Source organism: Lynx canadensis, chromosome F1, assembly GCF_007474595.2.
Source record: "Lynx canadensis isolate LIC74 chromosome F1, mLynCan4.pri.v2, whole genome shotgun sequence".
Classification (NCBI taxonomy): Eukaryota; Metazoa; Chordata; class Mammalia; order Carnivora; family Felidae; genus Lynx; species Lynx canadensis.
In genome coordinates, this window is record NC_044319.2 from 8,875,563 (window position 1) to 8,890,923 (window position 15,361).

The window sequence follows — 15,361 nt, forward strand, 5'->3', positions numbered from 1 at the left end:
ATCTGCTCTCATTGCATGATACAGTTACTACTTCAGAAAATGATTCTTATCTTTTTAGCATGATTCTAGATCCAGCAAATGAGAACTTTTCATGAAGTACAAAGCTGATTTCTTTACATCTGACCATTCTAAATGAATCTTCCAAATTTGCTGAGAATTTCATCCAACCATTTTCAAATCAAATGGTAAGAGAAACGGGGGGGGGGAGGAAGAAAAAAGAAAAAGTATAATTAAACATCGTGTTTTATGTAGATAAGGAGTCTACAAACTAGGGACAATGGTTCAAATCCAGCCCACTACCTGTGTTTATAAATAAAGTTTTATTGGAACACAGCCACACATATTCACTGATGTATTACCTATGGCTGCCTTCATTCTATGATGGCACAGTTGAATAGTTGTAGCCTAAAAGCCGAAAAATATTTACTATATGGCTTCTGCTACATAAAAGTTTGCCAATTCCTGATATAGATCAATATTCAATAATAACTTCTGATTATTTCATGTACTGTCTCTTCTAGAATTCTAATATTTGTGGTAGAGGCACAGTGCCTTATTTAATGAACTACTCCCAGTGGTCACAATTCTTAGAAGAATAGCTGTTTAATGAGATAGGTTTTTCTCTTTGGGGACAGTAAAATGTTTCCTTGTCCCCTGTAAAGACATCACTCTGAAGGTTTCTCAAATGCCTTCTTATTACATTAATCCTTAGCACCACAGCTATGCTTGGAAAAAGCCATACCATACGACAGCAAGTTTTCTCTTTGCTTACCAGAAAGGAAGAAAAAAAATTAAAGAAAATGTGGGTGGAAGGCAGATGACTTACTGGTATCTCCTCCACCCTTCCTGTCTCCTATCCCTACTCTGATCACCAGTGAGAAGCCTGAGGTGTGGGGGGGTGGGGGGCGCAAAAGCATGAGTGCCTGCAGATGTGGGTGTGTGCATATGAGAGCAAAGCTGTTGGAGAAAAGATGTGTGCTCAAAGGAGAGAGAATGTGTCTCCAGGGACAGAGAGCATCTGTAGGAAATTACAAACTTGAGATCATGTGTAGTTAAGAGTGAGAAACTCAGTGTGTAAGAGGCTTCGACAGGATGAGTGATAGGGATGTGTATGTGCCCAGGACAGTGAGCGTGTGACAGAGTGAAGAAGGCAAAGATGAATATGTGTCACAGAAGCACCATATGTGTGACTAAGTGTCTGTGTGAAAGAACAGAGAAGGAAAATAAATGAAAGAAATGAGAAGAAAGAAAAAATGTGGATGAAACTAGATTCTTTCCAGCAAGAGGGAATTTGTGTAAATACAATGTCACTCTAGTATAACTGCATTGGATGTCAATTCAATGTCATTAACAAGAAATCCATTTTATTTTATTTTTTTTATTTTATTATTTTTTATATCATGAATTACCTTTAATCTCTTAAAATAACAAAGGAGAAATAAATTTAAAATGGGTGCCAAAGTAAATGTCCCCAAAATAAATTATTCCTAAATGCACATTTAATAATATGAAATATGTTTTTAATACTATTTTTTAAAAAAATTAGAGATAAGCTGACAAGAAATCCATTTTAAACCAACATTAAACTCCTCTGGGCTGAACAGGGTGGTAGAATTGGATGACAAAAGGGTTAACTAAATTCCTGCATTTTAGTAAGTTGAAGTAATTTAAATAATGTACGCTGGAAAAGCATATCAAGGAGAGAAATAAGAACCACCTCACAAAGTATGTGGTTTTTTAATGTTTTGTTGAGATTTCTATTCCATCAATTTTGTAATGTATTGTAATTATCAGTTTCCCAGCCGATAAGCTGAGTCTCCTCTACAATGTTTGGTGCATAGTTATAATCATGAAGTTTTTGCTGGATGAATTAATTATTACATAAGTGAAGTAGGTTAGTTCTAAACTGAATATTGTATCTCTGGTCTCCAATCTGCCAATGATAAAAAGATGGGCTACTCCTAGTTTCCTTTAGACTCTATTACCTCCTCCAACGTAAGAATCATGGCTATTGTCACCACAAATGAAAGACGGTAACCTATGCACAGTCTTCACCGCAATGGTTTTTAATATCACTCTCAGAACAGCAAAGTATTAGTACTGGCTCATGGTTACCCAGATCCCAGGTTGTAGGAATAAAACATTCTCTCTTGGGACCTGGATATCAACCCATGTGGGAGAAGAGTGAGTCTGGAGTTGGGTTTTGCTCAGATAAGACATAAGAAACCTGACTATTCCCCAGCAGCAACCCAAGCCCTAACATTTACCTCTGCTGTACCTAAGAGACATAAACACTTCCATTAAGTTGAACTATTCTCCAAAGCAGAATAGACACATCCTGCCCAGAGGAAAGTTGTAACGTAAAGACCAGCCCAGCGATTAGATTTGGGTACAGACAGTAAACCTGAGAACCATATGGTTACAGGGCTTCAAAACTCCTGAGAGAGGAATGAGTACACATTCTAGTTTCCCCAGGATAGTTCCAGTGCATTCCTGTGGCTAGTATAAGTCACTTGAGAAAGTAAATTATAGGATCAACCTACTCAGAAATGATCTATTGTCCATTTTACAGAAGAGAAACTTGTGGCCTGGAGCAGTGAAGTGACTTGCCCTAAGTCACATAGCTAATATATTTAGTGGTACTTTAACTGAGATTTCCTATATGAGAAGAATGCTTTTCATTCCAAACAGTAGCCAAAATGTTCCTTTCAGCAGAAAACTCGGGAGAAAGTTTTCACGTCTCAATCAGGCAATTCTTTTTTTTTTTTTAATTTTTTTTTAATGTTTATTTATTTTTGAGACAGAGAGAGACAGAGCATGAACGGGGGAGGGGCAGAGAGAGAGGGAGACACAGAATCGGAAGCAGGCTCCAGGCTCTGAGCCATCAGCCCAGAGCCTGACGCGGGGCTCGAACTCACAAACCGTGAGATCGTGACCTGAGCTGAAGTCGGACGCTCAACCGACTGAGCCACCCAGGCGCCCCATCAATCAGGCAATTCTTAAACTACTTGTGCAAAAACTGAAGGAAAACACTTCAAAGAGAGTATTGTTTCCCAAGGTTTGAGTTCTAGAAGCATTTCTTCATTCCTAAAGGAATTGCATGTATAGGGGAGGAAACGTTCTGATTTGACCATGATATTGGCCTCATCTTAAGTAAACCTCATAATCCTGGCCACCCTGAGGATGGTGAATTTCAGCTTGGTGCACTAAGCAGGAGTGAGCCTGCTCCTGGTATAGGAACCTATTCTGGCTACCAGGAATAACATTTACTGCATTTGTATTACAACACTGGATGTTTATAGACATATTTTTTAAAGGATTTGTTATAAAACATTATCCATTTCTTGCTACATAATACGTTGGGCCCTAAAACAACTTAGTACAGAGATCAAATTTTGAAGGTCGGTGAAAGTCTCCAGTAATCTTAAGCAATCCATTGGGTCTTCACTGACAAAAAAGCTATTGGATCATTTCGTGAACACACAAAGCAGAGTGAAAATATGTGTAGCCCTTTTGTCAGAGGACTAGCTTGTTATGCAGCTGGCAGATTTTCTTAGTTCAAGCTTTTCACAAGAATATGGGCTAATCTCTCCAGTGGATGGTCCAGCTGGCTACATTAATCCCCTAGTTTTAAACACAGAGAACCCATGGGCCTAAAGGGAATTTTAAAATATTAACAAAATTTAGTAAATATGTATCCCAAACACTGGGCCCTTTTTAAAAGATGTCTTCTGTCTCCTAATTTTGCCTGTGATATTATCCAGGAGTGTTCACAACTCCGGAAATAGGAGATCAGGTGATTCTCCTTTCCTTCCATTTATAGTTTATTGCCTGGGAATACATAGCAGTCCCAAAATGTTTCCTCCCAACCTAAAACTTTCTCTTTTCTGAATTTCCCTAATGGCTCAGCTGTGGAAGAGTCTACAGCGCGGACTGTTTCTATTCAGAGTAGATGAAAACTCACTCCCAAACCTGAAGAGCTCCAAACTCTCAATAATAGGATGTGTGTGCCCTTTTTCACAACTTCCAAAATCAAGATGTCAGCAGAGTTGTACTTCCCCTGACGCCTCTCAGAAAGGATCCTTCCTCATCTCTTCCAGATTCTCATGGTCCCAGGCACTCCTGGCCTTGGGGCAGCAGAAGTCTAGTCTCTGTCTCTACCTTCACATAGCTGTATTCTCTCTGTGTCTATGTCTGTCTCTAAATCTCCCCCTTCTTGTAAGGATATCTCTCATATTGGATTAAAGGTCCATGCCAATGACCTCATCTTAACCTGATTTTATCTAGAGACCTCATTTCCAAATAAGGTTACATTCACAGGTACCCAGGGTTAGAATTTCAAAATATCTTTTTAGGGGGACACAATTCTGTTCATAATAAGAACCATCATTGGTTAAAGATTTCTTCCTCCTGCCCCATCATCCTATATGTTTTCTTGGTTTTTGTCTTTCTATATCCTTTCCTATGGAATTTTGGTCCCCTCCCATAACTTCAAACTGCATCTTGATTCAGATGATCCCAGTGTGAATCCTTAGCTCAACTTCCCTCTGGAGCACTTTGTAACTACCTGCAAGAAATATCACCCGGATGACTCCCTATCACTTCAAACCCATTATTTCCAGAATGTTATTATTATGGAATATTCTTTTCTTATTCAGTCTAATTTTCATTCTGACTTTCCAATTTCAATTAGTATTGCCTTAATTGTCTCCCTTACTCTGGTCAGTAAATAGTCATTTTTGACTCCTATATTATTCATATTTTAAATTGCAGCCTTCTTGTCTCTTCCATAATGATCTACCTCTTAACTATCCAATTTGTCACTTCCTTTCTCTTCATTCACATGACCCCTCCCTGGTTCCAGCTGTGTCACTTTTTGTATGATAATCAAATAGCTTTCTCTTCTTCATTCCGGTCTACCCTGGAGAACACTATGATCTCTGCTTTGATTGGTTTATTTACTAGATAAAACACCTTTAATGATTCCCCTTTGTCTATATGATGAAAATCAAAGAAATAAATGTATAAATGAGTGAATTAACTCAAAAAGAATAAAACTCTTAGCATGGTGCAATAAATTGTGGCTGTTACTGTACTTGTTTTTTCCAGAAAGCTTGCTCATTTCTCATAGGATGACAGGGTGGGCATGTGATACAGGCCTGGCAATCATAATGGCAATTCCCATTGTTATGTGATTGGACTAGGGTGGTCATGTTACTGAAGTTAAGTAAATTAGAGTCCAGTCACTTTGTTTCCTGATTTAGAGCAGAAGAAGAGGCAGCTTTGCCTCTAACAGCATGACAGTAGAGGTATGTGAAGTGGGGGTTTATAGGTGGCCATTGTTTTTAACTCTATTCTGCAAAGATTTGTATAACAGAAAAGAATACAACTAAACAAAAGGGATAAAATAAAACAAATGGAAGGGGGATTTGGAGTCCTGGAGTCACTGATTGCTGGTTATATCCCTTCTTCTTGTTCCTATAGTCTTCTCTTGATTCTTTGAAGTGCCACAGGGTATTTCCAACACCTTATTTTCCTGAAGCCTGGAACTGTATCCATTTTGGGTTCTTTTGTTTATTTGTTTTCCTGAAGAGTTCTAAGTCATTTATTTATCTTGTATTTTGTTATTTACAAACTAATGAGTCCTGATACAGCTGCCATTCTTGACCTTTCTAGTGACTTTTGTCTACCTTGCAAATATTCCTCCTATTCCTTCTCAACATAAAAGCTCTGTTGTGGATAAACAAGCCTGTATGCATTCCTGACACATTCCTATAATCTGTTAGCTCTCTTTGTTCCTTATTCATCTACCTTTTGGGAAGTTTCTCCCACCATATTTCTTTTACTGCATTGACAAAAATCCTGCCCATACTTCAAGGTTGAGTTCAAATTTCACCTCCTCTAAAGTCTTTCCAGCTCACTAGAGCCAGAAATGATCACTCTTTGTTGAACTCCATAAGAGTTGAACTCCATTTTCTGCTTTTGCTTGCATTTTGTATAATTGTATACAACCAGACTCTTATTTATCCAGAGCTTTGTTGTATCACTTTGCATTTTCCAGAATTCTTATCAGAGCCTTATGCACATAGTGCTCAAAAATGTTTGTTGAACAAACACTCTTATAGGTATAAGTGATTGGTTTTAGGAACCAAATGAATCTCTCCAACAGAAACATATCTTATGAAAGAGGACCATATTCTAGAAATGAGGATGGAAATCAGTGAAATCTTTTGAATAGTAAAACATAAACATTACTTTTCCACCTCACACGCACGTGTGTGCCTATACACACATACACAAACACACAGACAAACTTCCTTTCTGAGAATAATGATGTAGGTTACTTGACTCATAAGGAGTATGTGTGGATTTAAGAAAACTGCATTATCTCCATGGAAAAATGTGGAAAGTTTTTAGATGGAAAATTGCACTGAAATATGGAGATGTATGTGATAGTACACAAATAGTTCAGGGCATCTTACCAGACATTTAGAAACAACAAACCCATAAGTATGCAATTGAGTTAGAGAAACTTTAACTTTGAAGGTGGACATACACATTTGCAGGCTTTTCTTACTCCAGACACATCCACTTGGAATTTTTTTAAATGTGCTTCCAAAAGTAATTTCTGGAATCCTTTGGGAATCGTTTTGGCTTTCCTGTTTTTCAAGTGCATCCACATGGCTCTAACACCTCAGGCAAAATATGAACTAACACCAGGCTGGTATGTCCACATGGCAGTGAGTTTGGGAGCAGTTTTCTCACTTTGATAATGGGGATAAATTTAGGGAAACAGACTATGGGCAGAGAGAAGGCAAGCCATTGGATTGGGTAGTTGCCATGGCTGGTCAATTAAAAAAGTACATGGGGACAAGACCGAAACTTAGCTGGCCTGTCACTTAATGTGATATATCTGGAAAGCATGCCATCCAATTCTTTCTTTCCAAGTTTACAGGGATGCTGACAATGTGTTGTCCCAGACCTGGTAAGGAAAAACTTCTGTCTTTACCCAAACCCACTGCATACTTTTCATTTTTTAAAAAAGCAGCCAAACACATTTTCTAGCAGGGACACTTCAAAGCAATTTCTGACTCATCAATCCATTCATTCAGCAAGCATTTATTGAGTATCTATTATGTGCCAAACATCATGGTAGACGTTCAGGGAAATTAATAGAAGTAAGATACGGCCACTACTCTCCAAACTTACTCATAATCTGGTAAGAGATGAACATAAATGAACAGTTAATTATAGTACAAATAATGAATAAAGTCAGTGGTATTAATTATTAAAAATGTATAACATATGCCAAGCATAATGATAACTTCATTTACATATTATTTCATTCTTATCACACCCTATGAGTTTGATTATTATTATTCCAACTTTACAGATGTGGAAATTGAGGCTTGGAGAAGTTAAGTAATTGGCTGAAAATCAGAGTTTTTTCTACATCCAGTATTTGAACCCAAGTTGATTTGCCTCTAGGGCTTACGATCTTAACTATTAGGTTAAAGGGAAAGGGCTATTGACCTTACAGACAATGGAAAGAAGAGAGAATTTGTGTGTATAGTCAGAGAAAGCTGGGGTGAAGAAAATGGTGTGAATCTCCTTCTGTGGAGCTGTTTGGGGTCGGCCTTACAATAAACACCTGGTATAGCTCAGGACAGGCTATCTCTCAGCAGTGTGAATCCTTAGGCCAGAACAGGCAAGCTTCCGTACTGTCAGTCTTCATTCTTTGTGAAAACATGGATCATGTTCTCAAAGCCCCATGGGCCAGAGTATGAGCCCCAGCTCACTGCTTTCTAATCCTATTCCTTGGCCATGCTCAGATGTGGAATGAAAAACGGAGCAGGCTGCTTCTGAACTTAATACTTGGCTAGGGGTCTGTAGAACACACACAAAGCCTTGGATTATCTCTACAACCAAAGTGACAGAATAATTTTGGAGCTACTCCCTTGGTACCTTATATGTAGGCCCTTAATCCTCTCTATCTCTTCTACTTTAGGCCCCCAAACTGACTCCTTCTTTAGTTTTCAATCCCATTAAAGCTCACTTCTTTTAAAAACTCTTCCATGGTACCAAACGTGGCAAATCCTCTCCAAAAGGATGGCTTTCATATCTGGAAAATTAAGGGAGAGATTAAAAAAAAAAAAAAAAGCAAAGAACAAACAATCTAGGTTTTCACAAACATCCATGCCTTATTTCAAGTATTTTATTATAACACTTGTTTAAAACAAAAACAAAACAAAACAAAACAAAACAAAACAAAACAAAACCTTCCTGGCAATCTGATTTTTAATTATATCTGCAAAACCAGGGGACCTTAAACTTTGCAGTAAAACTCATCTTGTGTCTATCTTCCATTTGAAAATCAAGTTTTAAAATATATGTGAAGTGTATTGAAAACAAATGTATATAAAGGCTATATCTATTTTCTCCTGCTGCATAAGTACTACAAACATAGACGCTAATCACAATATCCATAATATAAGTTCACTATTCTGTAGATCCAAAGTCTAGATGGGCTCATCTGGGTACGATGTGCAGTTTGCCACAAAGCCAAAATCAAGGTATTAGATGGGCTGAGTTCTTATTTGGAGCATCTAGGAAAAAAATCCATTGCCAAGCTCATTCACATTTGGGCAGAATTCAGGTCCTTGCAATTTTCCCATCTTCTAAGCTGCCCATACTCCTTATCATGTGGTCCCCCTCCATCTTCAAAGTCAGCCATGGAGTGTAGAGTCTTCACTTTGTCCCCACTTTGAATCTCTCTGATTTCTTCTTCTGCCCTCTTTTCTGTTCCCTCTTCCTCCATCAGCCAGGGAAAGCTCTCTGCTTATAAAAGCTTATTTGCTTACATCAGGCTCACTGGAAAACCTTCCAATCTTCAGGTCAGTTGTGTTCTATAGAACTGTATATATCATCATATAATCATGGGAGTGGAAATTCCTCGTGCTCAGAGTTTCCAGAGATTAGGGTGTGGAGTCCTAGAGAGCCATTTTTAGAATTCTGTCTACCACATTAAGGTATTAGACTTAGCCAAAGGAAAAAAAAAATAAAAAATAAAGTATAGAATACCCAGTTAAACTGAATTTTAGGAAAACAACAATATATTTCTTTAGTCTATCTCATACTTATACTAAAAATTTTTGTTGTTTATCTGAAATTCAAGTTTCATTGGGCATTCTGTATCTTACCTGGAAATCTTAACAAATATAAACCACTATTATCACTCTTTCTTTGCTTTATTATGCCAAAAAAGTAGGATTCCATATGACTAGATACATTCATTTAATATATTATAACTCCTGGTTTGATGCAAAGTGATGTTCTAATGAATCTCCTTTCATGCAGAAACTAATTTATATCTACTAACTCAAGATTATTATTATATTTAAATATAAAAAGAAAAATGAATACCAAGCACCATACTAGACGTATTAATAGGGGACAAAGAGAGAAAGAGAGAGAGAGAACAACATAAAATTATACACATATATTCTGCTGTATGCTTCACAGCACAACTATTACAAAACAACTTTATTACTCAGTCTATGTCCATTTCTCGAACTGTGTTAATCATTAATCATATCTCTTTATTTTCTGTATTTTTGATGCTTTGATATCTTGAGGTCTTGCTGATGCTGGTTCTGACCAGCCAATTCCTAGAGATAGCAAACAGTTCACCTTTCAGTATGCCTTTCATTTGCAAACCAACAATTCTGAGCCCATATACCCAACCACCTGCTTCGTGGGCTCTCACACTCTGGGCCACTATCCACCTGCCCTAATCACCCGAGGGTCAGGTACCAGACAACTCGGGACAGCTCCTTGGCCTCAGAGGCCACTGAAATAATTCAAAATAACTGATCCAAAACTCACTTAGCTTGTTTCATCCATTCCTTCCCATAGAAATCACAGTAAAGGCCCATGCTCTTCCCTCACTTTCTCTACCTCCTGACTGACCTCGGTGTTTCCCCATGTGGCCCTGCATGGCATGCTGTGGTTCTTGTTTCCAGAATCTGTGAGTGTAAAACACTTCTTTCTTCATGACAGTCTTTTCTGTGTCCACATATCTTACCATTTATAATAAATATAAATCCCAGGTCCCCATAAAAAAACAAACATTTAGTGAAAAGCCTACTTCATGCATATTACTTTGAAAGTCACTGGGTAGTGGGCGGGATGGAGAACACAAGGAAGAGTAAGACCCCACCTTGGCTCTCAGAGGTATTGGTGTTCAGGATGGAGGGTGCACTCTTGTCCATACACACTCCTAGGCAGTGAATGGTTTACATGGGAGAAGAAGGACTGAGGGTACATTTCCTGTCTCAAGTTTCTGGATGGAAGCCTTGGTCTTGAAGCACTGCCTTGATATTGCACTATCATCTCATTGCTTCCTCTTCACTCAGATGCTGAAGACTGGACAGCAGGTCTGTTGCAGCATTTCCAAATCTTCCACCTCAGCCATTTTTAGGATTTTTTCAATAGAAATCATGGGAGGAAATCTAATGTTCTGAATTATAATACATAAGCATAATTCACATAGCGACTGTGTATACATATATAAATATGTAATCAGGTACAAGTCTGAAACAAGTGAAACAAAAAGTTCACATAAGAAAATTTGTCCTTATTACGTGCACTTTGATATTTTCTCCTCATTTCTCTTTTCTCTTTTGTCTTATTTTATTATTTTTAATCATGCGGGCCACAACCCACTAACTTGATTTCATGACTCACTAATGAGTAAGGGCATAGAATTTAAAACCCATTCCTCTAAATACGGTGGGTAAGAAAAGGATGGTGGTGGCAGTTTTCTCTGTAAGTTAACAAATAGAACAATGTTCACTAGGAAAGCACAGTTTTCAGAGTCTGGCACCCAGTTATAGATGTTTCTATCCTTGCTCCTTCACTAGCTATCAAGTAGAACAATTATTTGGGGGAAGAACTATTATTTCCTGCCCATTTTAATGTGGAATAATGATTCAAAATTTAAGATTTAAGGTTGAATAATGATTTAAGATTGAAGATCTAGAGGGAGAGAGAGGTTAAGGGCATTGTATAAAAACTTACAATAGGCTCCACTCGTGCTTTGTCATGTGTGAAGTCACGTTGGATTGTAGGTATGTGCTTATTCATTGTATTATTCTCCGTACTTTTTACATCACAGAATTATTTTATAATAATAAAATAGATGGCAAAAATTGGAAATATCAATAAGAGTGAGCTGTGAAAAGGGGATTAGATCTCTGAACAAAAATTTTATATGTGACATATAAATTTGGAAACTTAGCCCCCAAATAGCAGTTGCTTAATATGAACTAGAAGCTTATTTTTCAGCTATTTTCTCCATGTGCATTTTTTCCTCCTCCAAGACTTATTATACATTACATGTAATTATATATCATATATATTATATATTATATGTAACATAACTAGTTATGTATGTTAATAATAGCTAATATTTATTGAGTACATATTATATACCATAGACTATGCAACTCGTGCTACCTGCATTTTCTTAATACTCACAATAACCTTTAAGGGAAGTCACTACTATTACCTCTGTAGAGGTAAGAAAAATAGGGTTAGGAAGATTAAAATCTGCCCCAAGTTACAAAACCATTAACGGGCAGACAGAGCTAGGATCAAATTCAAGTGTATTTCCTTAACCTCTAAAGCCTACGCCTCACAGAGGACGATGAAGGAAGAGTTGATATACTGTTTAATTCCTGATTAGAAAAGATCACCTGTGGGCTGCCTGGGTGGCTCAGTCGGTTGGGCGTCCGACTTCGGCTCAGGTCATGATCTCACAATCTGTGTGTTCGAGTCCCGCGTGGATTTCTGTGCTGACAGCTCAGAGCCTGGAGCCTGCTTCGGATTCTGTGTCTCTCCCTCTCTCTGCCTCTCCCATGCTCATCCTCTGTCTCTCAATAATAAATAAACATTAAAAAAAAAAAAGAATAGATCACCTGTTCAAAGTGAGTACATTATACTATTAGAATGCCCAATCATTAAATAGTAGGACAGAGATGGCTGTGCTACTTGAGACTTGATGATAGTTGTCCAGCAAACAGAGTAGTTGGGGAAATCTGGAATCTTCTAGGCAATCTGCAAGGCCAAAAGAGTTTATTAATAAGCTGGATATGACCACACTGACCACATCAGTCAGATACATATGTGGCACAGACTGCCTTAAAAGCAGCCATGGGGCCTGAGCTAGAGGATTCCAGTAACAGGTTTTACACGGAGTTGGTGGAGACTTCATGTAGCCACACAGTAGCAAGTTGCCTTCTTGGGACGGCCCTACCCAAGGGCTTTTTCGTATTTTTGTCTTTTACTCAATCTCTGTTGTAAAAGCGTCTAGTTCTCTGCCTTTTCCACCCTAATGGAATAAGAGCACTACTTAATCCAATATCTAAATAACGGAAGCTATAAGAATTGTTCTTATATATATAGAAGTATTCAGGCTTAGATGACATAAATAAGAGGCGCTGAGGAACAGAGGAGGGTCAAGTGTACAACAACATTGTGTTAGAACTTGGCAGAATTTGTTGCCACTTATCAGCTGTGTGAATTCAAACAAACCAATTAATGACTGAGTTTTTTAGTTCTTCCTCTGGTGAAAAATTGTATCTGACTTAGTCCTTTAACACGCTTCCAAATTTCCCTCCCCAAAGGATAAAATGTAAAGTTTTTTCAGTCAGATACACCTATTATGGGCTAAATTTTGTCACTCCAAAATTCATACGTTGAAATCCTAACCCCAAGTACCTCAGAATATAACTATATTTGAGATAGGATCTTTTAAGAGTTAAAGTTAAAATGAAGTCATTAGGTTGAGCCCTACTCCAGTCTTACTGGCCTCCTTATAAGAGAGAATTTAGACTCAGTCACACAGTAGAAAAACCATTTGAAGGCACAGGGAAAAGATAGCCATTTATAAGCCAAGGAGAGGGGCTTCAGGAAAGCCCAATTCTGCTGTCATTTTCATTTTGGACTTCCAACCTCCAGAACTGTGAGAAAGTTCTGCTGGTAAAGCCTCCCGTTCTGTGTACTTTGTTATAGTAGCCTTAGCAAACTAATGTAACACTTGATAAAAATTAGGAAATTCGTGTTATGGTAGCTAGGGGTCCTACTCAAAAGGGCATGGGGCCCAACTAACAAGAGTACCAGAGCCTTGTATGCTGTATTGTGCCCAGTGCTGTTGTGAGCACTCGGTAAGGATTGAATAATTTCACCCTCAGAGTGAATCCTGCAAGTATTACTATTACCCTCATCCTACAAATAAGCAAGTGGATAGTTAGAGCTTATGCTACTTGCTCTGAATTTCAAAACTAGTAAGTGGAATAGCTGAGATTTAGTCCAGAGGCTATTCTCCTAACAAACGCGAGGTGTTTTCGAACCTGCAAGAAAATTGTGGATCATCTCAAAAGGGCAGTTTTGCTTCAACTGCCGCTCTTCCATTTTACTCTGCATTTCTTACCTATTCAGATCTGCGTTCAGATCTTACCGCTTTGCAAAAACCATTCTTTCACGGGTCACATGTAACTTGTTCATCCCAAAATATTGGATAAGGTGAACTGATATTTGGTATCTATTTTTCCTCAATCCTCATCCTCCTACTCGAGGTCGAAAGGGATGAAACGATAAAAACAACAATTTTCAGACTCCATTGCAAGTACAGTTCCAGGCACGGTTAGGTTTCACCAATGAGATGCATCCCTGTGAGACTCAGAAGTCTGAAGCGAGGTGATCACCATCTTCCTCCTGAAGTGGACAAGTGTGGTCAGCTCCCTGGGTGGAGGGGTGTGGTGACACCAGCAGGAACAAAAGCAGAACCATGCTGACCACTGATTTCCACGAGGATCATGTGAGTTTGAAACCAATCATCAGCCCCTGATTTTCACTATTCCTTCCCTGTCAACAACTTCATAAACACCTAATTTCATATAATAAGTCCCTTTCTGCTTGAAGTGCCCAAACAATTTCTATTCCTTGCAAAGAAATTTTACTCACATACATAGAATCTAATAGATTCTTCTCTGTCCTCATCACACTTGATTTCTGTGACATTTAACACTCACAACTTCCTCATCATCTTGATACTTACTTTTGCCCAAGTTTGCATATATTTTACTTTGTTCCATTCTTTTTTTTTTCTGGCATAACTTTCTCCCTCTCTTTCTCTATCTCTAATTTCTTTGTCTTTATCTCATTTGTTGGGTTCACTTCTTCTTTCCCACCCTTAAGTGTTATCACCCAGGACTCTGGCCTTGATTCTCTTCTTTCTCTTCCGCATATTCTCCCTTGATCACATCTCCCATGGCTGTGTTTACAAATTTTAAGCAGATAATTTTCAAGTGTCACCCAAACTCTCTAGTCAAATGTTTTGTAACTGCTGGAATCTCCTCATAATATACCCTGCTGTTACCGGACACCCAGTTGAGCTCAGCACCTAGCTTTCTGTGCTCTATCTTAACCTTTCTGTCATTTTGTTTTTTCCCAGCCTCCCACCATTTCCAGTAATGCCATCATCATTCATTTCCATCACGTGGGCTCAAAGTGCTCTTTGGCCTCTTTTTTCTCTTATTTTCTCTATCCAAACATGGGATAGATCTCTTTTATCTCTCTTCTATTTCCACAATTCTATTCACATAGTTTGAGCCTTTATTAACATAAACTGAAATCTAATACGTGATCTTTTCTCTAAGATTTCTTTTTCATTCATTACGAACTTTTATGGTGCACCCACAATATGCTAAGAAAGAGGTCAATTCATATGAAACTTGTGGTCAACTTTCTCTTTCACTTGGTGTTTTTCTTGTTTATTTGTGTTGTTAGGTTTTGTTACTATTAATGACTAAGGCCATTGATTAAAAGAGTTCATATTGCAGTATGGAAGACAGATACATATATCTATGTGTAATACCCTTAATTATGTGTATATATAATTGCAACATGAAGTACATTGACATAATAGTAATGTGAATACACTGCAATTGGACAGAATGACTCTATAGCAGTAACTACCTCAAACTTTGATGCCAGAAAATGATTAACAGAGAAAATGATACCTGAATGGAAACTTGTTGAATGAGGAATATTTAGACAGGAAAACTAGGAAGGAGGCAATACCTAGGCTGAGGGAAGAGGCTGAGAAAAGGAAAAAAGCTGTATACATATCTGTTTGGGAGAAGGTCAAATTGTTTGGAGAAACTGAAGGACAGGATGTGTGTGCTCAGGATGTGTCCAGAAAAAGGACTGGAAAAGTAAATATTATACAGAAATTCATATTACAGCAATTCATATCTCATGTTGTAGGTAATGAGAGATCCAGCCATGACATTTTTAT